This window comes from Elgaria multicarinata, chromosome 1, assembly GCF_023053635.1.
Source record: "Elgaria multicarinata webbii isolate HBS135686 ecotype San Diego chromosome 1, rElgMul1.1.pri, whole genome shotgun sequence".
NCBI classification, from domain to species: domain Eukaryota; kingdom Metazoa; phylum Chordata; class Lepidosauria; order Squamata; family Anguidae; genus Elgaria; species Elgaria multicarinata.
Window position 1 is genome coordinate 112,395,942 of NC_086171.1, and position 9,361 is coordinate 112,405,302.

Below are 9,361 nucleotides of genomic sequence, written 5' to 3' on the forward strand. Positions count from 1 at the left end.
CTGAACAGAATTTAACCATGCTGATCTATTTGCTGGGATTTGTATTTGTATCATTAAAATTACCCAAGCAGGTGATATATCAAAGGGAAGGTAACAACTCACTCTACATTTTGCAGTCCTCTAAAAGCAGTCAACCTGATAAGGGTTTGAATTATTTATTTTGTTATTACATTTAATCCTGCTCTTCCTCCACAGTATGGTTCTCTCTCTCTCTCTCTCTCTCTCTCTCTCTCTCTCTCACACACACACACACACACACACACACACACACACACACTTTATCCTCACAATAACCCTGTGAGTTAGATTAGGCTGAATAGAGATTTGTTCAGGTTAAGTTACCCAGTGAGCTTCATAGCTAAGCAGGGTTTTGAACCTGGCTCGCTCCAGTCCCACACTCTAGCCTCATGTAGAGGGTAGGAATCTTTCTTGGTACCACAGGCACATTTTACCAGTTGAAAAAGTATCCACGGGCACCGGCTGCCATTGTACCCACCTCATCTCTGCTGCTGCTGCACTCACTCCAACCCAAATTGTCCTTCCTCTTCCCCCCCTCATCCCCCACCCCCCAGCTGCTGCACTTACCTCAACAGCTCTAATGAGGAAGCAGTGGGGAGGGAAAGGAAATAAATGGGAAGGAAGAGGAGGATGTGAGCACAGCAAGGGGAGGAGGAGGAAGCAGAAATCCCAAGGGAATCCTGGTGGGCTCTGCATTGCTGACCCCTGCCCTACACCATACTGGCTGAATGCTGGGTAAGAAGGTAGCAAACTCTGTGAGTCCATCTCTATCTCCATCTTCAGGTCCTTCTGATCTTTTGAATCCCAGATCAGTTTTGCACTATAATTTTCAGGATCTGGTTTTATTGCACTTATTCTGTAATATTTCTTATAAGAGTAGAATTTGGCTCGCTCTATGTAATGGCTCTGCAAAAGTTCAGAAAAGCCACAGAATAGACTGCAGACGTTAGCTTTTGAAGTGTCTCAGCTTCTTTCTTTTTTCTTTTTAAAAAGCAAGTTTCTAGAACTTAAGGCAAAAAAAAAAAGTTCTTGAAAGTTTGTGGCCAATGCCTGATTTGAGCTCTGAAATCAGAAGAGTTGCTGAATACAGTGACTACTAGGCCATCAGTGCCTCTATAGTTCCTTGTCCTTGCCTATGAGTAGCAAGAGTAGAACAAATCATACAAAATAGTAAAAATGTGGAATAAATTATGCAAATTAATATAAAGGTCTGCCAATTTGTTCAATTGGCTAACATACAGGGTATGCCATTCAGTTTTTCTCACAGCAGATTTTTGTGGGGTTTAGCACATAATACACACAGCCCGGTTCTTTCCTTCTCCTTGTGTTGCAGATGGTTTCTCAGAACATAGCAAAATGCCATAAAGCAGGGATGGGGAATGTGTCACCCTCCAGATGGTGCTGGACTACCACTCCCATTCTCACTCACTAATGACCATGCTGTTTGAGGCTCACAGGAGTTGAAGTGTAACAACATCTGGCGGGCCAAAGGCTTTTCACCCCTGCCATAAACCGTACAACCTGGCAGCAATAAAATCATCAATAACAATAATCAGCATATGATCCTCTTTGAAATAGTTCAAACTATTTCTAGGACATATAAGCCCAATTTAACAAAACAGCAGAATGCCCAATATCTGTCTTTAAAACAAGACAAGCTAATTTGGATTTCTACTTCTGTTCCTCAAACAAAAGACTGAAGTATGTTCTCAGCTGCACAGTGTAAAAGTGGGGACATACAGGCCCATCCTATGTTTATATAGCAATTAGAAAGATTCTCTGCAGTTATAAAGCCATATCTAGATATAGATAAATAGACAAATGGATGCTTCCATGGCACTAGTTGGGTTGTGGGAGAGTCATGTTCCTACACCAAGCTGGGGCACAGAAAAACATGATTCTATGATCCCACATCTTCCAACATTCCCCAGCCAGCATGGTTGGCTGGGGCATCCTGGGAGTTTGTAGGATTTGTTTTTATATATACATGCATAGGATTGCGCCCTTAAAGAAGTTCACCAATTTTCTTTAACTATGATTCCAAATCTTTTAGAAATGTTTTCAGTATCGACAATCCTGCTTTGATCTGGATGACTGAATTTTAAATAATTTTCTTGGTCTATTCTACTGCTATATTTCAAAGGTTTTGTAAAATGGAGCTCTAGCATTGCAGTTCTCAAAACTGTTAAGAGTTAATTTATGGCGGTACAACTTTTGACTTCTGCTACGGGATGTAGGGCTGTATGTGATGAGCGGGTTGTAAGTCCATCAGGAGCCCTTAATGTGTGATCCAGGCTGATGCAATTGACATGAGATAGATGGTTTATGTGAATGTCAGCTTTGTTTGTGACATTTGTGCTCAGTTCAATCGATGCATAAAACACACCGCTTCTTCTCCGTGGAGGCTTCGAAACCATTTTATTGGTACAGCTTCTCAGTCTTTTGCCCAGTGAAATATGCCTTCACTTGGTAATGCTTGCTAACGCACACTCTATACAAAACAGAAGCTGGGCAAAATTAATGGATTAGATGGTGATTTTAAAATTTAATGTTGCGGGGCTGTGCTCATTTTAATTCAGGAGCTATAACTAATGTCAAGCACTTTATTAAAGCAATGTGTTTATGAAAAATTTAACACACCCGCCTGGAGGAATTGTTGGCCTAGAAGGTTAAAGTTCACCCGGCATGCCGGCGGCAATTGTCAATGGTGCAATATACCATGTAAATCAGATTCTGTGGACATCACATTCTGCCTGTTCAAATAGCCTTATAATGAACATTGCACATTTCATTAAAGAATGCAGGCATCCTTGATCCTTAGAATTTTCCCTTGGCCATTTAGCTGTGCTGCAGTCTTCCTCTTGCCAAAGAAAAAGACCTTGTCAACATTTTATGCTGCACAGGGAATTGGGGAAACATGAGACTGAATTTGCCTTACATTTCACCAATACAATCCTGGTAATTTCACTTGGCATCTGTCCTCTGCATAATGTAGGCCTCCCATGTAGTTTGCTCCTCTCTGTGATGAGCAATACAAACTCTTAGGAAATGGGATGTGCTTAGTAGAGCAGAACTCATGCTGGTAAGAAGCAGCTGTTGGCAAGCAGTATTTCCAAGTTAACTTGGATTGATCCTCTACGAAGCACAATCCATTATAATAATACTTACAAATGAGCAAAGAACCAAATAATAATCTTAATTACTGGAAGGTCTTTTAATCCATGAATGAATGATAGAGTAATATATAACAGCACCATGTAAGATATTGCTATTCCCAGGTTTAATTTGCATCTCTTAAACTCTTTTCTCCCAACTTGCTTCTTTCAAGGCCAGAGAACTGGATATGAGGCTGTCTTACTCAGAGACAGAAATTTGTCCCTCTGACCAAGTACAGATGGCTTTGGTAGCAGACTCAGAGTGATCTCCTTTGAACTGGGGATTCTGTGGATTGAGCCTAAGACCTCCTGTAATCAACCCATATGCTTCGCTACTTAACGGTTGCCCCTCTCCCACAGACAATTGAGTGCTGGACTGGATGGATCCTTGGTCTGATCCAATCGTTCAAGATAAAGTTAACTCTATAGGTCAGGGGTGAGCAACTTGTAGTACTCCAGATGTTTTGGCCTAAACCTCCTGTCAGCCCTGACTGGTAGAACAAATGATAATGATGATGGGAGTTGTAGGCCAAAACATCTAGAGGGTCTCAAGTTTCCATACCCTACTTTAGACCATGTGTTGATTGTCCAGGTGAAGTATTTATTTAGCACATTTATATTCTGCCTTTCTTCCCTCATGGAACTCGCATTATGGTTTCAGAGGTTTTCGATCAACTCAAGTTGCCATGGCACATAGTAATTAAGGTTTTAATTGGATATATGTTATGATCACTAACATGCCTCAGTGAGTGATACTGAAAAAAATGCTGTTTGTCCCAAGAAAGATCAGAGAAACAGTTTGGACAACCAATAATCTACAATGATCGCTGTCATATGCCTTCTGAATTAAGTGTGTATGCGTTTACTTGCAGAGAGCTGTTACTTTGATTAATATCAAAGTAAGCAACATTTCTAAAATGGGGTTAGATTTCTACTCGACACAATGTCACTTCTGATTGGTTCATGTTTTCACATGGGACCAGGCCTGCTGTCATTTAATTTGGCTTCTTTGAACAGTTGGTGACACAGTAGCTACAAATAGTACCAGAAGAGTCCACAGGAAAGACATAAAACTGGAAGAAGAAGAAGGGGTTGAAGAAATGGATGCGAAGTGAAATAGAGTAGGAACAGCAAGAAACCAGGTTGAATAAGTATAAAGTAACAGATGAGGGCTAGTCCAACCAAAGAAAATGATTTATTCTGTTGCTTTTTATATTTGTGTATGAAAAACATCTATAAAGTAAGTTGGTGTGATTTTTGGCATCATGGTCAAATGCCAGCATGGCCCAGATAACCAAAATAGATTTATTGATTTCAGTCTAAATCTTGCCTCTCTGATCCTACCCTCAAGCCCAAAAGGGCAGATAAAAACCAACCAAATGGACAGAGCATTCATAAAATAGTCAAAGCCTAAAACAGCAGACAGTGAAAATACACATTTTTGCATGCTTTTTGGAAAGAGATATGACATGTCAGAGACCCCAATCCCAACTAAAGTCAGTCTTGACAAAATTCAATCGTTGCCATTCCAGAGATGTGAACCGCCCAGAGAGCTCCGGCTATTGGGCGGTATAGAAATGTAATAAATAAATAAAGAGATGCTCTGTGGCCATTTAGAAAGAAAATGCCCTCCAAAGGATTTGTATAATCCACAGAAAGTTGAGCATGTTGAAGTCCTACTGATTTCAATGGGAGAATACACTTGTTCTGACCTCTGCTGTTGAAATAAATGGGGCTTAATTTGGACTGGATTGTACCTGACACAATGGCTGATGACTTGGTGACTGGCGTTCTTTAGTCATAGCTGTGATGTTCTGGAATTTTGAGCACAATTAGCAGCCCTGAGACTGCCTTATCCTGAAACCCTGAAGACTCCTTTAAAATCTGCCACAATTCAAAGAAGCAAGAACCTGAGATGAAGTTCCCAGTAAGGTATAAAACATAAAGTAAGAATAAGGGAATCTTGGGAGTATCAAAGAAGCCATGTATGTTCACAGTACCTTGAGGCAACTGTGCTTTATTTAGCTAATACTGTAGTCCCTTTACAGTGCTTTGGGGTCTGAAGGTTATGGAATGTGTATTTCCCATTATCTGAAATGCCAAGAGAGACTTCTTTCAGTCTCAGAGTTCCTTCTTAATGTTACATTCTCCTTGTACCGTTTTACTGGATATGGTACACATGTATTTCATAGAAAACAATTAAAGTAACCCTTTTCAATTTGGTTCATTTCTAGCATCACTAAATCTGTCACAGCTAATGGGTTGTATCCAATGTCATCCCACTGATGGAAGCAGTTGTGTCAGTAGAACTAGAAGGGGGGATTCCCCTTCCCCTTCTCCACCCTGCAGAAATCTTTTGCAGAAGGCTGGAAAACTCTCTGGAGCAGATCTTCAGGAAACGCAGAGGGCTGCAGGAAGGCAAAGGGAGGGAGAAAGCCCATGAGTGTGAAGTTGGATTTAACCCAATGCATATTTATGTGTGTAGCTGGATTATTTGTAAACACAACAAGTGGACTTCCAACAAAACGTGTGGGCTACAGCTGTCCAGAATTCCAGGCACTCCATTCCATCTGCACTCCCCCAGTTTTGCGTTTTTCAACATTCCATGGCCTCTGAGCCTGCTCAGTCCTCATCGGACCGTTTAGGGGAATTTTTTGCCAGTTAGATTCCCCCCCCCCCAACCTAAAATTCTTTGTACTTCTGCAAGCCCTAGAATTTTCCCAAGCCAGCTGACGCATCCCTCTTGTGCATGGCTGGTGCCATTTTGGCTGCATGCGCAACTGCCTTCACAGCATCCAGTTTGGAAATAGGGAAAAACATCTTCCTATCAATGACTGTATGTTTGTCCTAAGCACAGCAAACGTTATGAGCAGTTTACCTACGTGAGCACTGGCCAGGCAAAACATAGACAATATTTTTAGATGCCCCAAACAATAACATAAGTTTTAGTGTGGGTTCACTGGAGGTGCAGATTCCTGTGATGGCTTTATTTATGTATTTATTTGAATTATTTCTTGGGTGGCTTTCAGTGCAGAAACCCTCCAAAATACAGCATCAAAATGCACAAAAACAGTTAAAATATTAAAATGGATCAAACATAATCACAATAAAATAGCAATAAAAACCACAATAAAAGCCAGTCAACAACAATAACAGCAACAATAGCAATCAGATCAAAACAAAGCCAAGGTAAATTAATATGTTTTCAAGGCCTTCTTAAATCCTGCAATAATGGAGCATGGCAGGCCCCCAATGGGAGCTTGTTCCAAAGGTGTGGGGCCACTGCAGAGAAGGCCCTCGCACATGTGGCTGCCCACCTAACTCCTCTGACAGGTGGGCAAATGAGAAGGGCCTTTCTTTCTGATCTTAAAGTGCGAGCAGGCTGATATGGGTGGAGGGTGTCCTTCAAGTAACTTGGTCATTTTAGGCTTTAAAGGTCAAAACCAGCACTTTAAATCAGGCTCAGAAACACACCAGTGGTAACCAGTGCAACTGATGCAGTACAGGGACTGGCAGGTTGTGATCAAATCGCCTCGTCTCCACCAACACTTGGGCGGCCACTTTCTGCTCATTGCCATGCACTCAGCTGCCAAACATAACCCATCTACACTTACCTTGCTTCTGCTATGCCACACCCAGGTGCCTAAAGAGGATTAGCCGATTGAGTGGTACTTGGGTAAGTTGCAGGTTGGTCACAGGCTGATCTCTACAATGGTCCAGTAGAGCCTCACTTCAAACATCCCGACTGGGTGGTGTGAGTAAGACTGGTTCACATGACCCTGAAAGGAGACTGAAAGATGTCTGGAGCATATGTAGGTTGTGTCTGGCCACATACAGTCGTGTGAAAAAGGAAGTACACCCTCTTGGAATTGTATGATTTTACATATCAGGACATAATAACAATCATCTGTTCCTTAGCAGGTCTAAAAATTAGGTAAATACAACCTCAGATGTAGAACAACACATGACATATTACACTGTGTCATGATTTATTTAACAGAAATAAAGCCAAAATGGAGAAGCCATGTGTGAAAAGGTAAGTACAACCTTACTGCTTCCATAGGAATTAAGATGCTAAGTAGCAGACAGGTGCTGCTAATCAAATGCCCGTGATTAATTGATCATCAGCAAGTATGACCACCTCTATAAAAGTCGAAGTTTTTTCAGTTTGCTGGTCTGGAGCATTCAGGTGTGTGTTAACACAATGCCAAGGAGGAAAGACATCAGCAATGATCTTAGAGAAGCGATTGCTGCTGCCCATCAATCTGGGAAGGGTTATAAGGCCATTTCCAAACAATTTAAAGTCCATCATTCTACAGTGAGAAAGATGATTCAAAAGTGGAAAACATTCAAGACTGTTGCCAATCTTCCCAGGAGAGGACGTCCCAGCAAAATCACCCCAAGGTCAGACTGTGCAATGCTCAGAGAAATTGCAAAAAACCCAAGAGTTACATCTCAGACTCTACAGGCCTCAGTGAGCATGTTAAATGTTAAAGTTCATGACAGTACAATTAGAAAAAGACTGAACAAGTATGGTTTGTTTGGAAGGGTTGCCAGGAGAAAGCCTCTTCTCTCTAAAAAGAATGTGGCAGCACTGCTTAGGTTTGCAAAGTTGCATCTGAACAAACCACAAGAATTCTGGAACAATGTCCTTTGGACAGACGAGACCAAAGTGGAGAAGTTTGGCCATAATGCACAGCGCCACATTTTGCGAAAATCAAACACAGCGTATCAGCACAAACACCTAATACCAACTGTCAAGCACGGTGGTGGAGGGATGATGATTTGGGCTTGTTTTGCAGCCACAGGACCTGGGAACCTTGCAGTCATTGAGTCGACCATGAACTCCTCTGTATACCAAAGTATTCTAGAGTCAAATGTGAGGCCATCTGTCCGACAGCTAAAGCTTGGCTGAAATTGGGTCATGCAACAGGACAATGATCCCAAGCACACCAGCAAATCTACAACAGAATGGCTGAAAAAGAAAAGAATCAAGGTGTTGCAATGGCCCAGTCAAAGTCCAGACCTCAACCCGATTGAAATGCTGTGGCGGGACCTCAAGAGAGCTGTGCATAAACAAATGCCCTCAAACCTCAATGAACTGAAGCAACGTTGTAAAGAAGAGTGGGCCAAAATTCCTCCACAATTTATTTATTTATTTTATTTATTTATTACATTTCTATACCGCCCAATAGCCGGAGCTCTCTGGGCGGTTCACAAAAATTAAAACCATTCAAAGTATAAAACAACAGTATAAAACCATAATATAAAATACAATATAAAAGCTCAACCAGATAAAAACAGCAGCAATGCAAAATTACAAATTTAAAACCATGTTATTTAAAATTTATAGATTGTTAAAATGTTGGGAGAATAAAAAGGTCTTCACCTGGCGTCTAAAAGCATATAATGTAGGTGCCAAGCGAACCTCCTTAGGGAGCTCATTCCACAGGTGGGGTGCCACAGCAGAGAAGGCCCTCCTCCTGGTAGCCACCTGCCTCACTTCCTTTGGTAGGGGCTCACGGAGAAGGACAATGATGTGAGAGACTGATAAAGTCATACAGAAAACGATTAAGTCAAGTTATTATGTCCTGATATGTAAAATCATACAATTCCAAGAGGGTGTACTTTCTTTTTCACACATGGCTTCTCCATTTTGGCTTTATTTCTGTTAAATAAATCATGACACAGTGTAATATGTCATGCGTTGTTGTTCATCTGAGGTTGTATTTACCTAATTTTTAGACCTGCTAAGGAACAGATGATTGTTATTATGTCCTGATATGTAAAATCATACAATTCCAAGAGGGTGTACTTTCTTTTCACACGACTGTAAGATTGCAACTGAAGCTATGGTTAGAGTCTGGTGCTGTGCTGCTAATGGCTGCATTTGTACAATTAGTTCTAGGGCAGGTTGAATCTCCATGGTGGAATAGGGGAGCTGCCACTGGATTCTATAAACAACTCAGTATAAGCAGCTAACAAAATCAATCCATTAACACAAGGGAGTGGAGCCTGTGGTCTTCCCTTGGGCTACAATTTCCATCATCCCTCACCGGGGCTGATGGGAGCGGAGGTCTAACAACATCTGAAGGGGGTACATATTTCCCATTCCTGCATTACTATTAGCAACACTTATCTATCACATTCTGTCCTGTCTCTTCTAGCTATCCCGCATCCTCACAACA